Below are 26,023 nucleotides of genomic sequence, written 5' to 3' on the forward strand. Positions count from 1 at the left end.
AGGATAATGATGCTCATGTTTTCCATCTTCTTAGATCTCTTCAGGTGATCATAGAATACTGATTCCAGCAACTAATCTTCGACATAGCTTGCCCATGATAGAAACTTTATAGATTTGGTGGAGGACTCAACTAAGTTTTTATATGATAAAATAGCAGTAACACAATCGTACTAATATATCATGTAGGATCAACAAATATGACATTAAAAAATCTTATCACTGAAAATTTACAATAGTACTAATAGAAAGGAAAGTCTTGAGAGATATACAATGCTCTTGCTCGCAGTTTTTGCTTGTTTCTAGGTTAAATACGAAATTTAGGAGCTTTATTTACACATTACATATTTACAAGGAACCGAAACGTTATTAGCTCAACAGATAAGAGAACTAGGGCAAACAATTCTTGTCCTACTTTTTATGCCAGTTATCTATAATGTCAAGTTTGTTTTTACAGACAAAAACGCTGTGATAAATCAGTGATATAGCAAAATTACTAACAAATACCGGGTGTTTTAAAATATCACATCATCACTAAAAGTAGCACTCAACAGTGATGAAATTGTCAAGAATTGGAGTCAACATGAGAAATTGTGTCGATTGGTAGTCAGATGTCGCTGTCAGCATCTCGGCGGTAAGCTTAGTGAAATCAGCCAAATGAGATGTTCTCTCCAGGGATATCGTCTTAAACCACATAATTACGATAATGTCTCCGACGAGCCGAGAAGACACAGCAGGTGGTGTTGCCGCCGGCGAGTCGTGCAGATAGATGCTCGTAGCACGAAAGTGGGTTAACCTTCAGTTTCTGGGTCGTTTTGCCATCCATTGGTATTCTCACAGCATCCCGAGACTGTCAGTATCACACTTACTAGAACAATATTGGCTCGTCCGTACGACTTGTGGACTTTAGAGCGTAATGTTGAAGAGTTTGAAGAGGTAGATTTATCTACACCAAGAAGTGTTTAGGTAGAATCTTGTCCAGTTGAACATAATGAATTTATAGTGTTACAAATAGTGTTTCCTAAACAATCCATGTTTGGGAAAAGGTAATCACAAAGGTTGCTCAATTATGGATTTTCAACGATATCTTTTTTATATGGTTTTAGGTGTCCATAATCTCTGAAACTCTTTAATTTGAAAGGAACAAACAAGGAGAGGATCTCTGACCATAAATTATCAGTTAAGGATGTTATTGTGCTATGCCTCAGTTTTGTATCGTGTTTTTGTTTTGCATTTTAAGATAATTTCCTTCTAATTTGTTATTTTGTTAACTGTGACTGTGTGCAGGTTTCTGTATTCCTTGTAATATGTCAAAGTTGTTCTAAATCCATACCCTTTTCAATTGATTTAAAAACCCCCATTCACGTAACCTAAGTAGTTCTGGAAATTTAAAATCCATAGACTATTTAGAATAAAGGAGCAAGTATACAGTTTAAATGGAACAAAATTCATAACATTGTCTACCACATTTATTTTATTTTATAGAAAATGTATAGAATATACGTAAAGTTACTCAAGGATATTTGAAATGTGTTTCACCAATTACTTAGAATTACGAAGATAGAAACAAGTAATACAGTTTAAATGATCAAGACATTAATATTTTCCATGACTTACTTGTAAGTTTATAAAAATAAATGTTGATAATTTATGCATTGTTTTCTTGTTGTGTTTTGTTGTTGTTGTCGTAGCCAGCTGACTTCATTGAGTGCTGTTTACAGTTAAAACAGGTTAATGTTCGATAACAGTGGACAAATTGAATTATCAGTGGATGATGTAATTTTGGGGGTTTAATAAACAGCTTTATCGCAAGATAGAATGAATGAACTAACGGAACCAATGAATTTTTGTTTGACAACGCGGAACACTTGGGTCAAAGGTTAACAAATATGTCAACAGTATTCCCGCAGCTTAATTTCTTCATATTTAGCTATTGTCTTCAAATGTGATATGCATTTGGAGGACTATAATTCATGTTCTGGAAAAACAATAATTTATGCAGTTCTTAAAGAAGACGTATGTGTACCTTAGGAGAAATTTGTATTTTGTAGAGGAATGTAGAGAATTATGACATTTATGGTAGCTGTTCAAGTCCATGCTTGAACAAATGATGAACAATGATTGTAAAGCTCGTGCTAAAATTATCTAATTTTGTATGAGAGAGAAGGAAAGTACGTAAAAAGAAAAAGACACTATCTGCTTCAAACTGGTTATTCTACGGTGATGTTTTGTAGCACTGAAGTCCTTGAACCTGTTGTCATTTGAGCCTCTTGTTGTTTATTGCCCTTGAAAAAATGCTCCAAATGGTAGGGCTTACTTAGGGAGTTTGTTTCGGCCAAGACGAAGCGCCCGTAGTAGCAGCACGATATGAAATTACATGGAATGTGTGCGTGACACCGAAACGTGCTGAGAGATAACCTTGTAATCTCTTGTGAGGTCAGACGAAGCGCCCGTAGTAGCAGCACGATATGAAATTACATGGAATGTGCGTGACACCGAAACGTGCTGAGAGATAACCTTGTAATCTCTTGTGAGGTCAGACGAAGCGCCCGTAGTAGCAGCACGATATGAAAATTACATGGAATGTGCGTGACACCGAAACGTGCTGAGAGATAACCTTGTAATCTCTTGTGAGGTCAGACGAAGCGCCCGTAGTAGCAGCACGATATGAAATTACATGGAATGTGCGTGACACCGAAACGTGCTGAGAGATAACCTTGTAATCTCTTGTGAGGTCAGACGAAGCGCCCGTAGTAGCAGCACGATATGAAATTACATGGAATGTGCGTGACACCGAAACGTGCTGAGAGATAACCTTGTAATCTCTTGTGAGGTCAGACGAAGCGCCCGTAGTAGCAGCACGATACGAAATTACATGGAATGTGCGTGGCACCGAAACGTGCTGAGAGATAACCTTGTAATCTCTTGTGAGGTCAGACGAGGCTAGAGAAAACAACGCTTGTACCAACGGTCTTCATCAGGGAGACTGACGCACTGGAAATTGACGAAGAAACTTGTCTGGGAGATTAGAGCCAGAAGTATAATAATTCTTTGAGTTCTTTGTTTAATTGATAAACAGAATAAAAACAATCAAGAAGTTATAGTACACCAAAAATATGACTTGATCGTCGGAGTAGTAAGACAAGATCATACATTTGAGCGTTTTCAAATAATTGATAAAAGACACTTCATGGAATATACAATCAATCACTACATTTGATACTGAGGTTTAATGGTAGCATATTGCATTTCTACCCCAGTTAACTCATATGTGGTGACCGTGCCAACATTTTTCTTTCTTCAGCTATGGATTTATAGGCTAATGTACGAATTATTTTGTAATCTAAGTAAAGTTCTTTGTTGTTGAATGGCCAAGAGACTTTTCAATTGTAACATGACCAAAATGAATTATAATTTTGAATTATTAGTATGTATTACTTGCGTTCTTTACAATTATTGTTATTGAACTTTTGTTAGCACCACAAAATCTTCATATTGATTTTGACGAAAATAGATTAAGTCAGTTCATTTATCTTATTATTATGATTTAAATTTGTATGTTAATTGTCGAAATTGAACCAAAAACGATTGGAGTTAAATGTTTAGGAACTGAAGTCTATAGAATAATAAAAAAACATTCTGCCTGAAGATAAATAGGATAAATTTGGCTATTATAAGTAAATGCAAGAAGCCAGAGATCCCCAAGCTCAACACAATAGTGCTTGGTTACCACATTTTTGCATCCCCTTTACACTCAATCTTGTTCTATGATTTAGTGGTAGATAACATTGTAATTCTTTATTGTATGATTAGGCAAAGATCTTCAAACAATTCAACTATGGAAAAGAAATGTAAACACAAAATTATGAAGTCCAACAGATTTTGCTTTATAAATAAATCTGTTTAATAAACAGAGAATTTTAAGGTCCACGATAGGACGAAGGAGTGTTTGTGTGCTAACACAAAGTGTACTGAGAAGTAGTAATGTTCACTCTCCTAATTAGTATAATTATACTACAAGTATAATCAATATGAATTCTAATCAGGTGAATTTGCGAAACTATTTATTACAATTACCCTAAAGAATTAATGGATATTCAAAAAATCTGGAATTTTCAAATAATTTCAAATACTCAATCCAAATGTGAGTTTAACAAGTTAAGTGCGACAGACCCTAGTATGTGTTGGGTGGTTAAGAGTACTGAATTTCCCTCAGTATAGATCAAAGTGAATGCGTTTTTGCTAGTCATATTGCATTTTAGCTTAGCAATTTAGGTAATATTTTCAATTCAATCCACTTTTTGCAGTAGTTAGTACTTATATGCTTCTTATATTTTAAGTTTAAAAAGTTGTTTTGATAGGTTATTTTAGAAGCCAAGACTAATATTCGGACATAGCCTATAATGAAGATTGGAATCGACTTAACAGTTCTTTGGTCCAATTTTCTTTTTTTTATGAATAAAATTTGTTACCTACATAAAACTCCTCCTCTTTAGCTATAAATTGTGGATAGTAAGAAATAACGAATACAAGTGCCATACGATGTTTTAATTATATTTGGAAATAGTAAATTAAATTTATTTATAATTCTGAATCGCATCCCATTCTAAATTGGTTCACCCGAGATGAATGCTGAGATAACGCATTTTTGATTAGTAGCTATAGGAGACTGGCCTTCACACGTAGCTATTGATGAGTTGAAGATGACTTGAAGTTTCAAGGCCAAATCTCGATCACAGAAATTCATAATAGCAAGCATTTGTTCTAAGACATAATTATACATCATGAATATCATTTATTGGACTCCAAGGTCACCGGACCTCAAAGTGTTCGTTTTTTTTGTAGTACTTTAACACGATACTTCTTATATGCTTCCCTTACAGCTACAGGGTTCGAACTGCTTGGAACAAAAGTAGAAGCAATGGATACATCGCTAAAGTTTTGATCAAGGATGACAATTGAATTAATACATATCGTGGCTATTTACAAAGACCAGCAGATGAATTCGTAGAGGGCTAAAAGTATTTCCATAATACGCTGTGGGTTGTCTGCAACAAACTACTTTCAGTTTAGCCTCGAAGGTTAGCATCTCTACCAGGGTAATACCTCGAACTTTCATGTGTTGGTTTACGACAAACAAAAAGTTTGCTCAATTAGATAAAAATGGGCAATAGGTCTGTCAATGTTACTCTCAATAACCAATTTTAAAGTACTTGAAATAGTTTTTATAGCTTTGTACGTGTTCATATTTTAGCTTTAAATCTAAATTACATGATACACTCTGTGCACATTCATTAATCTTTTTCTTAAACCTAGTTAGTCCCTAGGTTTCAATTCAGACTAGATATTATTATTCAAAATTACACGACTCACAAACCGATAAGAATCTAATAATATTTCCATTTTATGAGACTGTTCTTACAACAAGAGGATAAGAGGGAGGACTGATTCAATAGAAAATGTAATCCCGTCCCGTTGAAAATTGGTCTAATATTGGAAATTTCAAGCAAAATGCATAATATGGACATGTGAATTACTGTATTGTTCTTAAAAATTGACAAAACCGTAACAACACATTCGCCATCGTATGGAATGACATGAAACGTGACTAAGAATATACAGTACGTATTACAGTGTATGACAAGAAAAAGAATGCTTTTCTTGTCAGAGTGACAACAGGATGACAATCAGACCTCATCAGCAAACGTGAGGATTATAAGTGGCAATCAGCCAGACGAATGCTTAAGTGTTATGAGTCTACTTTAAGCTATATATTCCTTTAATTTCTTGATCTTTGATCATTTTTAAGGACTATTCGAATTGTGTATCAAGACTATACAGGTCACACTCACTCACTCTACACATTTATCTCATATTCTCCAAAGGCTTGACGTCCGGAATCTTAAGAAGTGAATAACCCCGAATACCAAATACATTGGATTAATTACTATACAAACAATAAATATAAATTAACCTTAATCTAAAGTAAACATATTTTCTTAAATTTTCATTAATGTAGTACAAGTCTTATTAAACAGTATGAACTACATTTTATGTTCCTCAAAATCATTTTCAATATTACCAGCATCAGTAAGATTCTGTGAAATTTAAAACCCAAATTTGAAAGCCTTCTATTTTTCAAACCAGTTGAAATATTTGGAATTTGTACATATGTAGTCAGATGGAGACGATGTTGTCTCCTCTTTCAATTTAAATTTCTTATAGGTAACCCCGATTGAAAATAGAAAGCCGGAGTTTGCAAACAACCGAATACGATCATACATTTTAAATATTAACACACATAACTATCCGTAAGATACTCGTATTTTGTGAATAATGCTGTCTGCGATTTTAAATGTTCCGTGAAACTTTAATATAATTAATTATATATATAAAAAATAAATTAATATATAATTATTCTCTTATAAGAGTTTTTACTGATGTTGCATGTATGTCCATGGGATTTGGCTGAGCGTTATTGAAGCCTGTCACTCAGCAGATTGGCAAAATTTCTCTTTTGTCAGCCAGGGGTATATAAAAATTTCTTTTCTGTATGATAATTATCTGTCTGTAATCTCATGAATGAAATAGACTGGCATTTTGCATGTACCTAGGTGAAGTCTGCCTCGCGACATGTTGTTTATATTATTAATGTAATAAAATTGATGTTTATTTGTATATTAAACACTTATTTTGAAACAATTATATGTAATATATGATACTAAAAACTAAAAACCATTAATGTTATACAAATAATTTAAAACCTTAACAAATGTTTAAATTATACTGTCTAGGTTGTACTTTTCTACACCCTCGTTAGAAACATGCAAACTATATGAGTTATTTTCATAGATTATGATGTTAATTATATTAGTATCTGCTATTGCTAAACACATTCCGTAAATTTTAATGCGCTTTTATTTGATTCGGTTATTAACTTGCATTATTGCTAACACTTTCGTTTGTTTATCAACACCGAAGGTCAAAGATATATTTATTGCATAATTTGATGAATAATTGTTATACGTTTTATTGAGTTGGCCGTTATGTCAAATTGCACGTTTTCATATTCTTGGCTTTGTTACTGACAGTAAAAATATAGTTCTTAACATATAATTTTGTAATTTGAGTCAGTCAAAGTGCAGAAAGTGAATAGTAAATGTTTTATTACCCTCGAGGGTATTTTATGAGCTGTAAAACAGTTTTCCAGCACGATACTTATTTAATGTGATTAGAAACGGTAAGCATATCCTTGGATTATCTTCTTCCTCATTCCAGCCATCACGGTCAGAAGTAATACCTTTCGAGTATTTTCTGTTTGAATACTCTCAGTTTTCTTGTTCAACCATTCTCTGTATGAAGCTCAACAGGTTGCTAAGCCCTGGTCTGGACATGAACCTGACCTAGTGCTCAGTATAATGAGTTAATTACAAAAAATATCTTAAACAACTTTAGTTTTAGTCCTTTGTAAGATACCTTTATAAGTATTTTAAATAATAACTTGGGCCTTATCGAAAATCAACCCCAAAGAAAAAAGCGAAAGTAAATATGTGCATTTCTTCAGTATGTTTATGAAATATGACTTGAGAGAATGACCTGAATAAAACAGGTAGTGCCTTATCAAAATGCCATTTGTAAGTTAAATACCATCTAGAAATGTCATTTGTTTCAATCATACTAATTTATTAATAACAGTCACGCCAATGTTATAACTCATATACATACTGTAAACGTTATTAACTTATCTCCAGTCAATATGTTAGTGGTGTGCACAAATATGTCAATATGTAAACTGCACAAAACTATGCACTTGAAATGTTTCCAATTACTCATGGAGTGATACTAACAAAATGTGTCTTGTTTCCAGGAATGGGTTTTTAAAAGGCTGTGACTATAAAATTAAAACAAATCACAGCATAAAAGAATTGCACCAGCTAACACTGAGCTTGGCTACTTAGTTACACTTGAATGCCTACTTCTTTGTCTACCAATCGAGATTTGCAATGACCCAAATAATATCTGTTACTGGCCGAACCGGTCATTGCGAGGTCCATTAACTATCTTGGGTTAGTGATAGCGAAAGTTCAAATCCTGCCCTTGGCCAAATCAATTATCAGTGTTTTACACTGAATGGCCACGCTAGGCGGTTCATGTCATGACTGCTATCAAAGTTTGCTGGTTAAACTGCGTCGAAAATTGCAAACACAATTCAAATGTTAAATTTTTCAACCTCGCTGTGGAGATCCATTGAACCTGAAACTTTTGGTGGAACTTTTGTTGACTGAAGATGTTTTTCCACGATGAAGGCGAAATATTCCAAGATTTTCATTGTGGAAGCTATTTTTGATGCGTTTTGAACCGGTTCTTTATTTTGGTAATATACACATCTTATACATCTATGTTTTTTTATTCTGTTTCATAAATCCTTGCAAAAGCCATGAGAACGAGATTATGTCCAACAAAAATTAACTACTCATTTTCCTAAAAAGTCATGAGGAATGAATGTTCTTGTGCCTTCAGTGTTACAGCGGCAGTTGAATAACCCGCAGTATCAACAGGCTACAGCAATTGAGGACTGATGGCATCACATAACTAAGTGCCCACTTGAGAATTGAAAGCCACAATCGAGTTGAACACTTCCGCGAGCTGCCCGCACAACAGATCTACTGTAATTCCAAACCGTGACCTATCTTTCTGAGCGATATTTCCAGGCCACATTCAGCTATTATACACATAGATACACAAGATAATAATATATACACAAAGATACTTGGATGTCGGTTTTCAGGAATTCAGATATTATTACCGAGAAATTCGATTTGACCGAGTTCTTGAGCTGATGACAGCGGTCAAAGGAACAAATTCATCCCGCATTTTCGTCGAATCTCTCGCTATTCCCGATTATTATATCATGTATCTAGAGTGTAGTACTTACCTTACTGTCCAGTTTATGTGATATACTCGTTCCGACAAAACATCTGCAATATCATCGGTGCAATATATTCTTTATAATTCAATATAGTTTTTATTTTTAGTAAAAATGCTGTAAAAAACTCTATTGACCTCTACACGTTGGATGAACGAAATAGATAAACCTATCCAGTTCATTAGCTCTATTGGTTACCATGTTCTATCTAAAGTAATAGGCTACATCAGAAACCAGTAATCATGAGTCCTGTAAGTCATCGAGAGGAATGGATAAACGCACGGAAACTCTAATTTCTGGGGTGATTGGATCATAAAAAAACTATCTTGCACGACGAGATGACGATGATACTTGCTTGAACACTCTATTCTTGAGGCAGATTCTACCTCAATAAGGTTTGAAATGATGAGATGATAAGAGTTAATACATCATATCTTCAATGGCAATTTTCTTAAGTCATACAAAAACTATCGTGCACGATGGGAAGATGATGCTTCTGGGCTGGACACTGTATTGTTAAGACAGATCTATCCTCAGTGATTTTTGAAATGATGATATAATAAGATAAGGGTTATCATCTCATGAGAGGCTATTTTTGTAGCATGAAAACGACTCAACACCGCTGTAACACTTCCCATACTAGTTTTTAAAACATACGGATAATCGTATGTTTATATACGACATTTCAGTATATCTGTAAAGTTATCAATAATTTGGTTACCTTAGTGGAAACTAAATAATAGCAATTATTAAGAATCCTATAATATAATAAAACTACGCAATAGTGACCACAACAATTTTTAAAAATATATTGCACTTTATATGTTTCTATATGTCCAATACAGCTAAATTTTATCATCAGTGCTGACTGATTCCATTACAGTTAGCCTGTTGGAGAAATTCAATTATTTTAAGTTGGAATATTCACACATATATCCCTTATAAGTTTATTTTTTCAACCCTTACTATCTGTTTGTGAAAAAACCACTTTTACTATTATATCATGAAGACATTTTCCAAGAAACTCTAGCAAATAGAAATTGATACAATTTTTAATATTACTTTTTTGAAAAGATCTCTTAAATTAAAAGTGATTGCTGGAGGAATTTAAATTCAAAGGTGTTTTCAACACTTAGATTGATGGTTTTTGAGTAATCTTCGGTAATCTTTCTTGTCGTAAGGTTATACCTTTGTGTCACCTCTTTAATTTACCGGAATGGTCTAGCTTTGTGCCAGTTAATCATGGCAACTCCCCGGATATCCGGTCAGTGGCGCTCGGTCCGGGCTGAACGATCATTTTATCACATCTGTTTGGGCAGTCATTCACTGTTGTCACAAAGTTAACTTTCCCAGGCAAAATCCATGAGTAAGGCAAACGATGTGGCTTCACTGACTGCCTATTGAACAAATAGGAGTGATTTCCAACATTCCAAACATTCCAGAGGAATATAAGGAGTGAGAGCAACTTCGAATATACTTTTCATCAATAATCATCCGTAGCTCATGCGAATATGTATTTGGTGATTATCAGATCAACGGGACGCGAGTTATATGAAGAAGGTGGCTACTGAGTTCATCATAATTTTCTCTTTGAATTTAAGATATATGTTTTTTGCCTAACTTTCACAGGTTACTTTATTAGAACCTGAGAGATTGCCAGATTACAACCAACACTGAATTGTTCCAAGGAAAGAACGAGGAATTGTGATGGGACACAATTGTACGGCACGGTAGTATTATTGCTATCTTATCCGCCTGAAAATGTGAATGAGCTGTTTGTGCGATCGATGGTTATATACGATAGAACAGCTTTGTAGCAGTAGATTTACATCCATGTGTATAATGTCATGCAAAATTTGAATTGCAAAAATCAAGAAAATATATTACTTGATTTACATAATTTCGATTTAAAATACCTTACGTAACTCAAATACCTTACGTTCATACACGTTAATCTCAATCCCAATTAGATAGAGATGTAATGTGCTAAAGGTAAATTACATGTTTACTAAAAACTAATGACGGAAGAGTTCATGACATATTTGTTTTTTCCGTTTTGTGTCCCCTTATCTAAAATCGATGATCTGATAAAATAATCTAATAATTAAATAAGCAATTATTAATCCACTAACTATTCAAAACTACACGGTACCGTTGGTTTAGGAGATTTTGAAGCTATTTCAGTTATATCTATTGATACCACAGTGAAAATTCTTAAACATATGTATTTTTGTGCTATTTAAAGTCTTGCTATATTGGCGGACATGTTGAATGTGTTACAACATGGTTACACAGACGAAATAACGCAAAGTTTCTAATTATGTGTCTGCATATTACACGATGAAGTTAGAAATTTTACACGAAATCGATTCGTACAACTTTAAATAGTATATACTTTTTCATAATTGACGATAAAATACGACCTTTGTAAAACCATACTACAAATAGTAGAACAACTTCTACTCCAGCCAGTTTCGTATAAACGCTGTTATTGTGGCTACTGTATATAACATTTAGGATATAAAGTAAATACAATAGCTTAAACTCCTGTAAATATGAGTAGTAAGTAGTACCTTACTACTCATATTATCCTTTGTAGTAAGTAATACCTTCAGTATTACAAAGGATAGAGTCATCTTCTGAGCCTTGGCCTCTTTTAAGCATAGGTTGGTGGTAGGTGTATGCCACTGCTTGGTCCTATCAAAGATCGGCATTGCATCCGACTATGCCAAGTGTGTTCCCAATAGAGAAAAGTTGCATTGTCATCAGTAAATAGCAATACACCTTCATGGGGTCCCAGGTGATTATCATTATTAGAAAGAGCACAAGGCCGATTACAAACACTTGAGGCACACCATATTTCGCATTGTATGAGATTGCGTGTTGTAGTTGTAGTTCAAGATCTCATTCAGTCTTTTCAAGGTTCTACATAGATATATTAAACTTACTTATTTGCACACCAGTATTCATATCTATATTTTGTTGGCTAATATATTTTTCATCAGCTTAATATTATGCTTTATGTAAAATTATAACCAATGGAATAGTAAGATAATTCAGTGTTTGTGCATTTGAATCCTGAAAAGAGTCGAAGATATCCGAGATTAGATGAGAAGCCACAGATGTGGACGACTTCAAAGTAGCGCTGTTGTCTTTTCCAAACGAGTGTTCTCAGTGGCGTAGCTATCTTGGGGTGGCACCCGGTGCGGAAGTTGGGGGTGGGTGACACGAAAGTAAAAAGCAATAAATGTTATATGATAAAGATCATGGATAATTTATTATTTATAATATTGACGAAATAGCAAAAAATTAATGACTAAGACAGAAAAGGAATTGTTATACAATTAAAATTTCCTCTGTCTAGATTTGAAAGCTGCAAACTCAGCAATAACTTCATCGAAATTTATCATTTATATTGCCTCGTGTTAGATGGCTAATATACCAAGATTGCTAGAGCCGCGATTTTGTCATTGTTGCCCGCAAATAGTTTTCAATTTACTGAAATACCTCTCAAATGAAGTTACGGATACGCAAACCGTCATGAACAATTTCAGAGCAATCATAAGATTTGGAAGAGATTCTTAAAATCCCATTCTACAATGAACTTTAAAAAATCTAGAGACACCCAATCTTCTATCACTCTAGAGTAGTACACGTTTAATAATTCATGCCAACCAAACACAACACACTTTACGAAACAAATGAGAAATGTTGCAACTGAAACGTCAAAGATTGCGAGTATGGGACGGGGAATCCCTCATGACAGCGCCAGGCTCTTTTGCGGGAATCCCCGAATTATAGATAGAGCTGAGCTAGTGCTAGTGGAGGAATCCCCGAAAAATAAATTTTGTTTTTGTTTTGTTTGTACATTGTTCTTAAAGTTGAGAGACCGTGTGGGTGTCATCCCAAAAGGTGACACCCGGTGCGCCCCCCCCCTTTGCTACACCACTGAGTGTTCTATTTGTTACGAAACATATCTCGCTTATTCTCTGAAATACCCTCGGAACACTGAAAATTTTATTCCCTTTCGTTTATTTCGAAATTAAGTACTGTAAAAGAAAACGCACACAAATAAAGATACAGTACAGGAAGTTATTAAGTTTATACACAGATAGGCTCAGTTATGTTACAATAAATGCTATCATAAACCAGATATATATCTCTTATCGCTCATTGTGCGTATGTGAAGCGCAGGCTAAACACACTATGGAATGTAAACATCTGTAGTAGGCTATCCGTAGTTATAGTGTCACCAGCCGAGTTTATTGTCATACAATAGGGCCAGTAACGTAATCATTTGATGTCATTATGAACTAATATAAAGTAATGTGGAAACTTAAAATATTGCTACCATTAAATTTTATTATTATTATCTCTGTAATAATATATTAATTTTATAAATTTAGATCTCTGTAATAATTAAATTTATATGTACTATTCTATATTCACACGTTATAATAACAATCGAAATACTATAATCGTTATAAGCTGAATTGAACCACTAAATTTTATTTAAAAATTGATAACTATTCTTGGAATTAAAGAAAAATCAACATCAGCATGACCTATACTATCTAATGTCGGCAGCTTTGTAGCAACCTTTCGCATTTGATAATGCAAATGAGCACTTTTTTGTTTACATATTTCTGTTCCGTAATTGAACAACACAATTAGTCGTTTGTAACAACAAGTTTGTATAACACTTATGAACCGATTTTGTATCCAAATCGTAACTGGTCCTTAACATCTAAACTACGAGTAATTATATCGTAGCTGAGACGACCATACAAACTAAAATTAGGAAAATTAAATATGTTCGATAGTTCACCATGTGCTAGAATTAAGCCCATTTACCAATTACGAAGATTGATTTAACCCATTCTTCTTAAGAACTAAGAGTTGATGGGTTCGGCCCTTCAATACTCATATCCTGGATATTCCACTGCTTGCAAAGGCCAGCAAAACCACGAAATTCGTTCCTCAATATATGCCAAAATTAGTGAACTTATTAACTGATAAGAGCCAATGCAATAGCATCAACGATCGAACGTCTATGTTTTGTAGTTTCATACACATTTATGCAACCGCTTAACGATTAACATTAAGGAATATCGCTCCTTCGTAATTTTGAGAATGGTCCACTTGTGCCGAAGAAATATAACAACATCCTTTAGCAATTCTCCGAGTTTTTTTCCCGTAAAACGTGTTATTTGAACGTTACTTTTATCTTTTAGAGAACCAATTTCCATTGCACAAGAACTCAGCCTAATTTTTCGTGAAATCTATTAAGGAATTTCCTCAACGGAAGAAATGTATTGCCAATCACTGGAGATTGTTTTTGTTGAGGACTGCTAGCAATGGAGGATTGTAGAATGGACCGAAGGAGATTGATATTTTTTTCGCAAATAATTTTCATTTATTACTCACACTTAAGATCGGTGAGGGTTACAGTTTTTGGTTGGAATATATTTTTATTTTAAAGTTATAACTGTAGTCCCTCAAGACAGAAAATGTAGATTTTTACAGTATATACCTGAGTATTCTCGTAGCTTCAAGGAATGACTTATGTCTTAATTGTTTACGTCAACACGCATCTGTAACAGGCTTCAGCCACCGAGATAAAGAGACCAAAATGGTTCCCAACTCGACCCAAGTCAAAAATAACATGACAGACATGATGTACTTTTTAAAGGATAATCCTCTTGGTTCCATGAAAAAATAGTATGTGTTCTGTTACAATGATTTCGTCTACCGGACTACTACTTGACTTTGTACTATACACTATGAAAAGTTCAAAATCGATTGAAAGGCAAATATTTGGATTCTTCATTTGGTCTAATTACTTGGCCTTCTCTACTGTAAAATATGTAATTTCTTATTAAAATATGTTTAAAACTTAAGACTGATTGACGAAAATACTAATTTTTGTGTTTTTTTTTTACAATCTCGACCTTTTATATTCGAAATTTAGAGTCATACTTGTTTGTGTGTACGGAGTGGCAAATCAAATGTAACAAACGTACGTTCTACCATTTTTATATCCCGACCGAACACTGCAGACATACCATTTAAAATGTTTACTGATTTTACTAGAACTCCCAAATATAAATTGGAATTTACTATTAAGTTTTAGTTGGTCATTTATCGTTTTCAAAATTTGTATGTCTAGGGAGCATTGTTGATAGGCGTGAATACAATGACAGTAATTGACATTAGAAAGTCGGAAAAGCGGAAACTATAGTTATCAGCTGAAACATCGTCAGTCACGACAGACGGACAGACAGACAGACACACAGAACGGGCTTGATAGAGATCCCAGCAGTAGGCGGATACGGCGTTGATGGCCGCCAATTTGAGCCCCAATGACAAAATTGGTTACGACGATACAACCATCCGTTCATTTGTTTGGTACTACCCGCATTCACTAGACCATTGCCGTGCAAAATTTGCAAGCCGTGAAAAATATTCCAAAAAATGTTAAGGGCCTCTTAAAACAAACAAATGGTAGAGGAAATAGTTCATCAAATTGTGCTTTTACTCAATGCAAAATATAAAACTAACTTTACATGTCTACTAGTACTCAATTGAAGTATAATTCACGAGTCATATTGTATTCGTACTTTCACCATTATTAAGATGGTACGAGCGTTTAATTGTAGCATTCAATACAATTATGTATTTTGAAACTTATGTTATCAATCAATACCCGTTATTTTACATGTAAGCCTCAAACGTGACAACTAACAATTATTTAAGGACTGGCAAGTGGATTTAGCTTATAAATAATGTGGGAGTTATAAATAAATATGGGAGTTTTAAATTTATTAACATTTACAATTAATGTTTAGATTAAACCAAGTTATTAACAAAATAAATTAAGTCCTCCTAGAAAATCTTCCTAAAAATCTTCAATACTTACTAAGATGCTTCACAAATGGAGCAAATATCTATTCAAAAGTAAGAGAAAATACAATTTTAATTTTGGATTGGATGTGATTAAAATATATTTAGCTGTTATTTGGATTGTTTTATTGTTTGCAAAATTCACCATATGGGTTATGTAAACATATCTTTACATTTAAACCATTTAATTTATTACTAAACGCAAAAGCTGCTTTTTGCTAGAAAACAACATTGAAAAGCTTATAGTGGGTTTTATAAAATTTTCATCATCTACAAAATTAAAAACACGGAATAAACAAGAGTTCAGGAAAAAATAGGAATTATTTTTTATAAATAACAATAAGTAAAGAAGTAACTACTCGCCGCGCCATTCTGCTTAGAATTATCTCACCGAATGATGTGTGTCACTTGTATGCGACGCTTGTAGGATATAATACTTTACAAGCTTTAAAATGGCCTTGACGATGTTGACTTAGCTGCTCATGTAGGATTAGTAACGATTCATGTTTCATGTTATAAGATTACACAGGTTACTATAAAACGTTCTGAAAGAATCATAAGAACTGTTTAGCAAGGTTGTTCACTAACAAATATGTGACAGTTTTGTAAAAACATAGTTTTGTAACCATAAAAAGCAATGAAAGAGTTAAGAAGAAAAAATATACAAAAAGTGTATTAATTTTTCGTGGAAGAGTGAAGAAGTTATCTGCAGAGCAAAAAGTAAACAAAATTGCCTTACTATGATAACACTAGGCTACTGAAGCTAGCGTTTTATCGCCACGTCAGGAATTTACTCTGTATTTCTTGGAAGACTCAGATTGTAACGGAAATTATAAACGGTTTAAAACTGAGCACTAATCCTTTCATGAATACGCGATGAAAACGTTTTCATCAAATTCTACAAAAAGTTGCATAGACGATTCTTATAGATTTAGATTTTAGGGACTCCTTGTTGGAATGATAGTAACATTCAAACAATCGTTCAAAAACTCTAACGGATCACGTAGTTTGAGACCCCTGTTTAAAAAGGTAATTGAAATCTACCACACCTCCGTAAGTTTTTATCAATCAAGCTTTAATCCAGCGGAACAAAACCATCAACAGCGATCCATCAAGGGGCCACAATGACCTATCACACCCATTACAGAACCCCTGGGCAGAGTCATTGGCCTGGGCGAATGTTAATTAGTACGTAGTGTTGCAAACTGGTTGAGTTCGCTGTTGCCGCGAGGAATTCGTTCAGCCTCTGGAGACTGGCAGAAGAAACGGTGTTTTAAAACACTCCTACCATTGTAGCTGCAATTTTAGAGAGTGGACTTGTATTGATAAGTAAGTACTCCAATGAACTTGGGTATGCGGATACTAAATATTATCTTACGAACTAGCAAAGCAAAGTCCAGTGAGTCTCATCTACATCATTTTGCAGTTCGATTGGTGAAGAGATTTAGCTAATGATTTATAGCATTTTCACGTTATTGATACGCCATATTTTTAAACGAATTTGGCGTGAATATGTTCAAAGAGTAAAAACATTAAATACTCCTAAACATTGTGAGTGTACTATAATATTACTAAACAAATACTATATTTATATTTAGTACGTCTTATTAAAAATCATAATAATCTTTTAGATTTAATTTCTCATCAGTAGCTGTGCTTGGAAATCATTGGAGTATTGTTAAATCAAAATATCAGGTATCACAACCATGATTAATAGATCATTAATTTTTCTTCATCTAAATGAGAAAAATAGAAAATTGTCGAAACCTCTAACCATATTACCTCTAACAAACTGAAAATTTACGTTTCAAGGTAAACAGTCCTACACTGATATGGATGAAATTTTCCCAAAAAGATTTGAAGTCCTTCTGTAAACATGAATTGAAAAATATCAATATCTTAGTGAAAATGAAGATTCACAACAAGTATATTCTGTAGCTCTTATTTTAATTCCTGTAAAACATGTATCATTGCAGCAAGAGATTACGTGGTGAAATATGAAAAGTCTTAGATTTATCTAAAACCCAACTAATAAATTGTTATCCTTCATCTCAGTTTTGTACATAAAATGAAGAAGACGCGAAGCGACAGCCGAGTTTATATGCCATCAAGGCTGTTCCTCGCTCCAGATCAGCCGTTCCAGGAACAGATAACAGCTATCAGCTGATAATTAACCGCCGCTACACAGCTGACAGAACCGTTACTGCCGTTCCTGCTGACCCGCTTGTGCGACCAGGGGAACGTCGGAACAGAACCTAATACACCATCGTTGAGCGCGTACCGAGCCGGCTAAACGATTAATACTTTCACTACATGGTCAAATCATTCTTAACCTATCCTCTACTTTTAAGGAAGTCCAGGTTAAAAATTTAAATCTTCGCTGGTCTTTAAGTCCTCGTATGTAGCTAGCATAATGTACTGATATCGGTAAAGGTTTTGTATTCTGTTAAATGTTGTTTACGATTCCTTTCATATACCAATTTGGTATTGTAACAAGTAACACTACACTACAAAATGTTTATGGAAGTAGATTAGACTTTTATATATATATATATATAAACACTTTATTAACGGTTGCGGAAGGAAAAGAGAAGATATATAGTATATAATTGTTATATAATAAAATTGCTAACCTTTGTTTAGTTCGGTCTAAATACAGATTTTTCCGGTTAAAATTCTGGACTGCCACCGCATTTTATCAAGACTAAGCTGGATATTTACAACATGTATTAATTTTAAGGATAAACATTTCGGGAGGGTCATTGCCTCTCCATTGCCCTTTCGTGATTACGTCACTATGGCCACGATCTAGCAGGTGCAGCCATTATTGCCTTAGGTTTAAGATGTACCGGTTCTAATACCAGTAGTGGTTCTATGAAAATGTTTCCATATGCACAATTTGAAGACACTGTTAGGGTTAACTTACATACAGGTCATTTCAGTTAGTCTCCATAATTGATTATGAATTGAAGACAAAAGACAATAAAAAGCACAAAAAGCAGACATTAACACCTCCCCCCACCTGACTAAGAGGATGAATTCCGATCCTCGAAACGTTGTGTTATACCTTTTGTAACATATAACGATGGTAAATGTCTGAAATCCTGTTACCCTTTCAACAAAAAAATCAGTTGCATTCACCTTGATTTTGCACCAAATAGATAATTTTGAATTGAAAAGCACAAGAAATAAAAGTAAATAAATGATGTTTTAGTTAACAAAACAGTTACCGGCCTTTATGCCACCCGTGTTTACATCGACAAAACATCTAATTGTAACAGTGTATATTTCCTTAATCTGAATCGAACTCTTGAGGTATACTTCCAATTTAAACAGTTCGATAAAATTAGCTTATTCTGAACGTTAAACTCTGCACCAGTTAATTAATTACACTTGCATTACTATTATTAACGAAAAGGCAACATGTATATCATAATCATCCTAAAGTAATATTTACAATAGTACAATATATTTTACATTTCGAATACTGGATACATACTTAATTATGTTTGAAGCATTGTATGAATTCAACAAATAAATAAATAACGGGAATCGCTTACCTGTTAATCGGCCCTGATGTTGATGCTGTAACTTCACTACACACTCATCACTTCACTGACACTAGCTTGTGACTGACTGCACCACTCTACCGGCTCCACAGCTCCACTCCCCTCCACTTCTTGACTGGTCCTCCGCGTCCAGGACCTCCTGCCTCGGCAGTGCCATCAAAGAGTGGAGTTCCTCGAGAAAACCTCGTTTCATCGTAAAAACCAGCGGTTTTAGATCCCAAGTAAACAACCAAGGACACGTTTTTTTGACCTTTTATGATACGCATAATGGGATTGTACGAGCGGAAAATATACGCAGCCTGTTCAAAATTTAGGGACACCTTCAGAAGTCCAGTATTTGTCACAGTTGCTCGAGAAGTCTTTCTTAATATCGTGTCGTTATTTGCCTGCCTGTTTATTGTTTATCTTGGTGAAAAACTGTGTGGAGCACTACTTACTTATATAATATAGTAGGTCTAGACTCTATTGCAAATTATATCTTTGTTTTTCATAGACAAGGAGCAGACAAACAGGAAAATAATTTTAATAATAATAATTTTGTTTAATATTTTTGTAATTTAACTCTTTAACTAATTTAAATTTTACGCTCAAAATTAGATGCTAGAAGTTAACCACGCCTTCTCCCACAATTTTGAAGCTTTTGCACCTGTATGATCACTTCTGGTTCGAATGAATTATATTTCCAACGCCAATTTTGAGTTTACCTTTTACCACGATAAAGATATATATATATATATATATATATATATATAAAATGAAGGTAAAAGGTTTTATATATATATATATATATATATATATATATATATAAATAATATGAAAAAAAACACATACACATACATACACATGTCTGAGAAGCCTACTCCTGTCAAAAGACAACTAAGAGTATGGGTTTTAGAACAGTCTTTAAATTTATAATAAAAGTTAGTAACCTAAAATTTTATATCTAATACTAAAAATGTACAGTTTAAAGTATATATTTACTCAAACGTTTTCCTATCTGGATATTTCTTACTCTGTGCTCAACAGCGGTTGCTGAAATGTTTGAAATACGAAGTGTTGTTACTATCCAGCTTACTATATGCTTTCACGCTGTAAATGTGAACAAATTGAAAATATTGGTTAAGTTTATTAAATTATGGTTTTACTGCCATAATCAATGTTTACCACAGAACAGTTCATTATTTAACTTTAATAGTGGTAACTTTTAGTGGCCAAAATGGGATTTTTCGCTATTTTAGAGACCAGTGGGTCGTAATCTGGAGGGATTTTAAAAAATAAGTATAGCCTATAAGTGTACAAGGGACCCTAAGAATGTCCATGTCACATTTCAGTACAACCGGTTGAATAGAGCACTCGTGAAATCAAAACAAACAAAGTCTCTTTTGGCATTTATAGTATTATTAGTATTGAGGATGCATACAAAACACAAAAAAACTATTTTAAGTAAATTAGTATTAACTATGTATACAAAACAAACCAATTCACTTTGGCTTTTATAGTATAATTAGTATTACTATGTATACAAAACAAACAAAGTCACTTTGGCATTTTATAGTATAATTAGTACTATATGTATACAGAAACAAAAAGTCACTTTGGCATTTAAAAATCGATAGTATTACTATGTATACAAAACACAACAAACTAAAACAAATAGGCTATTATTGTTTTGTTATTTCAAGCCATTTCATTGTTTTTGTATGTGTTAATTGGTATATAAGTTTAAAGAATATAGGCCATACAAGATGTTAAAAATCAATATATACAGATTTTTTAGATACTCAAAATTTACTTTGTTCAAAAAATTATACAATGTAATCTCTGTAGCTTTGACAGGATTTTTAAATTTGTTCGTATATTGGTATGAAAACTCTATAGTTCCACGGATCAATGCTTGGTAATTGTGCTATATTGTGCCTAACATACTGTGGTTATGAAATATATAGCCATATAGATTTGTTTGATGAATTGACTGCGGATTAATTTAAGAATTAATTTTCATTTGTATAATATTAAAATATACGATATTGGTCTCTAAACTCCACGATTAACATGTATCAAATTGCTATATTAATGAAATTGAACTTTCTCTTTTGAAAACGGGCATGTTTCTCGTTTTAGTTAGTGAAATAATTTTCTCGCCTTTCACCTTTCACAACTGTACTGACATTCCAAAATTAGGATCATTTAAATAAAAAACAAACACAGTAAAATAATCAATAGGCAATGGTTTTGTATTTTAATATACATCTGAAAGGAGTTTGGTTGGCTTTTTTATTTAATTTCTCTTATTTTTACCACAAACATGAATATTGTTTTAATTGTTGATAATGAATTATTAGTTCAAGTAGTAAATGTACTTTCGATATTTTGATTTTAAGACAAGTGATGGAATTCGCTTATTTTTTGCATATAATTTATGTTTTAGATTGAGCGGAAGAAATTAAAGAGCATTTCCCAGTTTTAAAACAGATATTTTAATATTTGTTCATATGTAAGTTCCGATATGTGAAGTGATACCTGACATCTCTAAGGAATCGACATCAATTCCGCCATTTACTTCGTACTATTTGTCTCCAGGCCGGATACTAGTTTTCTGTTAATACTATACACTGTTCTTTGTTTGAAGGTTATTTATGACGATGGAAGGATTGTGAAGGAAACAGGATTTTTCCGGACATTTGCCATCGTTCAGTGAAACAAGAAATCAGTACACTACGTTTCGAGATCTGCAATCTGATCTCTTCTTCAGGTAAAGAACTAACCTAATACATAATTACAAACTAGGTTAAAATAAACAAATCTTACCAAAGCGTTGTGGCACGCCTAGGTCAGGAATCACAATCACCATGTTGTTTGTCAACTTCACTAACTCTATAAAACATGCACTACGTCTGACGACTGGGTGGTCAACGAATGCAGACATACTGTGACCTGTATTCTGTAGTTCAGCAGTTATTGAATGCTGGCACAGTAGTTTATGGTCTATACGTGGGGCAAGTAGGTTTGGTACATGAGTATATTGCTAAAAACCTATTATTTCAGTTTAACATTTATCGTACTCGTATTGTTGGTAAATCATATAGTTTAAGTTTAGACTGTTCGATCTGAGTCATTAAATAGATTAGTTTTGCCTTTTTCACACACTTATACTTTGTTCATTCCAGAGTACATCTTCATCATCAAAGATAATATATTATTATATAGACATACATATGTACATCAAAGATATATTATAATTTTGCTCGCTTTGCTTTGATCACACAACACTCACGGCGATGTTTTCTGTGGGCGAATGTAATATTTAATAAACGTGTATTGATAATTTTCATAAACTGTGTAAACTTTGCTTACAAATATAGTTTTAACTAATTCTTAACGTTCTGGTTTTTCCAAAACATGGCATAAAATTTTTGTTTTACAAAAAATAAACAATAGAACGTCAAGTTTTCCTCCAAAGATAGTAGAACAACTCCAGTCGCAGATTACTTATCTTCAAATGTTTATCTAGTGTTTGTTGTTTACTAACGAATCTTTTCTCGACCCAAGTAAAGACTTTTCTCAAGACATGGTATATGTATTAATTACTATCCAAGTACCATGGTAGTGGTGTAAAATATTGTATAAATTTAAAGCTTAACCCAAATATACAAACGTGTTGTAATATATCCTTATTTCATTTTATTTTACGTGAAAACAGACAAATATCTAATGAATATCTAAATACATCAATATGTACAAATTGTACCAATATCTTGGTTAAATTTGTTATATTTTCTTTAATTAACATAAGCAATAGAATAACGGGTAAGTACTATCTTACTACTACACATTTGTTAGCATTAAAACTTAAATCAATTTGACATAAAGCAGCGTTGAAGCATGGATCGTATATACTTTTTCATCGTAAGTCGAGATAATGTTCTTTGTGTAGTTAAACATTTCACTGTAGAAAATTGACTGATATCGCTTTCATGGAGTTTATGATAAAAGACAATGGGTTTATAATTTTCAATGTAATTTTCCTGCTTATTTTTTGGAATATAAAGACGACTTTTCCTGTTGAAGAATAATTAAAAAACAGATTCACATAAAAGATTAAGTAAGCTGAGTTCGTCCTTTATCTGATGACCACAGTATTTTTAGTTGACCCCACTATCTATTTTGTCTTATAAAAAAAATTATAAAATATATTTTCTTCTAGTCTATTTTAAAACTGACATATTAAACTTCTCTAGAAACGAAAAATACAAAATCACAAATACATATCAAGTGTAAGATGTAACATTTGGTACATTATTTATAAAAGTTGGATAACAAATTAATGGGAAATAGATTTAAGGAATTTTGGAAAATATAATTTGTCTTTATTTAAACAGCAAAAACATGATATTTTATTGTATTCAATTTTATCAAACGAGTTATCGCATACCAGGAGTAATATTTTGGACATATGTGTATGTTACTAAAATAACGATGAAATGCTTCTTCTTTACTTGCGATTTTTTAAAACAAAGATTTAGAAGTACCTTCAATGCTCCAATTGCAGAACAATAGGGTAGCACGTATTATATTAAGAACGTAATTATTCAGGGAAAGAACATTATGTTGTGTATAATCTACAAAACAAACACGTAAGATTATACTCGTATAACTAAGATAGAGTGAATTACTTCTCGTAAAATGACGTAGTACAATACAAATATCAAGTCATTGACACGTGGGCATCCTAAACACAATACAATAATTCCGTTATTTAGAAATATCAGGGTTTAGGATTGAAATTTTCCACGAATTAAGTTAAGGTTTGTAATGAGTTATAGTAAGGACCACTAAACTGAAATTGCATTGCAGGACATTGGAATTTTCTAGCAGAGACATGTTTATTTCTGTTAATACTAGTGAATCCCCCAAAAGAAAACAGAAATCGCATTGTAATATACAAGTAAAATAAGAAGAAAATTACTTTTGACCCCAGTTTTTTATTTAAAAAAATTGTTCTCGTTATTCACTGAGGAAAATATTTTCTCCAAAAAATTTCCTTTCTGTGTGAATAGTCTTATCTCTGATGAGTTCTATACTCACTGAATCCAACGATAAGAAGAGAGTTTTTATCATATTTGCTTATAATAAACCTACCGTTTTTGGGATTGTTTAGACTATATGAGCTAAAGGTTTGAAATTTCCCTCAAATTCAGAAACAAGCATCCGTCTAGCTTAAATAGATCGGGGAATTTGAAGTTAAATCTTAAATTGGTGCACAGGGGTAGTAGTTTACTCATATTTGCTTACTGTAATTAAACGTGGCATTTGAGGCAACTATAGAGGGAAATCCGATGTAGTTGAAGACTTCACTCCTGAAATCTGGAGTCATGTTCGTCTGAAGGGATCCAAAGAATAGTCGGTGACGAAGAACGAAGAAGCTCAAAACGAAATCCCTGCATTGTTTCGACATCAGAGACACCCAGACTACAAAAAGTAGTACAGTCTAGGTGAAGTGGTATTATCGTTGTCTAATTAATGGTACACCTGAAATTATCATCAGTCTAGTACCTAATAATGATTTGTTTTCAGACAAAAATACTATGCCCGAACCGGGATTCGAACCCGGGTCAAAGGGCTAATAATCTGACACTTTAACCACTCAGCCACCCGAATCAGTAATTAGTTGCGGAGATATGACAACCTAAACATTGAAACTATACAAACTTTATGTGTCTTTTCCACTTAATGCATCTTTGTATGATATTTAGTTTTCCAGCAGTAAATATTTGTATTTAACAATGGAGTTTAAAGATACTTTCAAGTGTATCCAGAATTATAATACGAGCACTAAACGTTTTTGATTTTATTGACCACCATTTCGAAACTTTTATCTAGTCGTAAGAAATCTCGTAAAATATTATTTTATTTTGAAAATAATACGTTGAAGATAGATACGTTGGCTTCATATCTTCATAGATAGCTGACGCAAATCATACTTGCTTGGAATATGATTTTCAAACAGTTTTAAAAAACAAAACGATTAAAAACAATTTGAAGTACTATTATATTTGTGTATTTAAAGAATTCTCCTTCCTCTCGTGTACCAAGTAGTGACCTATTATTGCATGACAGTTTTAATTGTACCAGGTACAATGATTCATGCCTTTAATACTTGTTGTTATGTCATTAGAGATGCAGATAAGACACGGTGGCTTAGCCGAGATGGCAATAAAATACAACAGGAGTATAATCACCAATTAAATTACTTGAGATCATTATGTGAAGTTTTTATCGATGAAAACGGCCGCCTCATGTAACAATGTTAATTGTGCTACTAATAAACGAAGACGTAAACGAGAACAAACATTAGTCTACCCAACGTTTGGCTCGATCAGGTTAATGACCTTGGAGATAATTTTGTTTACAGTGGTACTGTTTGGCACGATCTGGTAAGTACCATCCAGCAGAGGGTGATATAGGGGTCTAGAGGTCATCATCACCGGTGGAAATATTTACGGAAGTGCCGTTGTTGTAATATTTTGATTGGAATTTTACAAAAAATTTAAAGTACAAAAAAACTTTTAATAATATTCCATCTTAACAATAAATAAATGTATTCGTCATCCATTATTTTCAATACGGT

General features: G+C 33.2%; 1 protein-coding gene across 1 annotated transcript in view; it reads right to left on the minus strand.

The window, feature by feature from the left end:
* The window catches only part of LOC124363513 (solute carrier organic anion transporter family member 74D), a 50,074-nt gene extending 30,557 nt beyond the window's left edge, over nt 1-19,517 (minus strand). Inside the window, exon 1 of the mRNA XM_046818761.1 lies at nt 19,387-19,517. The gene's annotated coding sequence lies outside the window, so the exon portion shown is untranslated. The remainder of the gene's footprint in view (nt 1-19,386) is intronic.
* Between the last annotated feature and the right edge of the window lie 6,506 nt (nt 19,518-26,023).

The sequence above is a fragment of the Homalodisca vitripennis genome, chromosome 5 (assembly GCF_021130785.1).
Source record: "Homalodisca vitripennis isolate AUS2020 chromosome 5, UT_GWSS_2.1, whole genome shotgun sequence".
Classification (NCBI taxonomy): Eukaryota; Metazoa; Arthropoda; class Insecta; order Hemiptera; family Cicadellidae; genus Homalodisca; species Homalodisca vitripennis.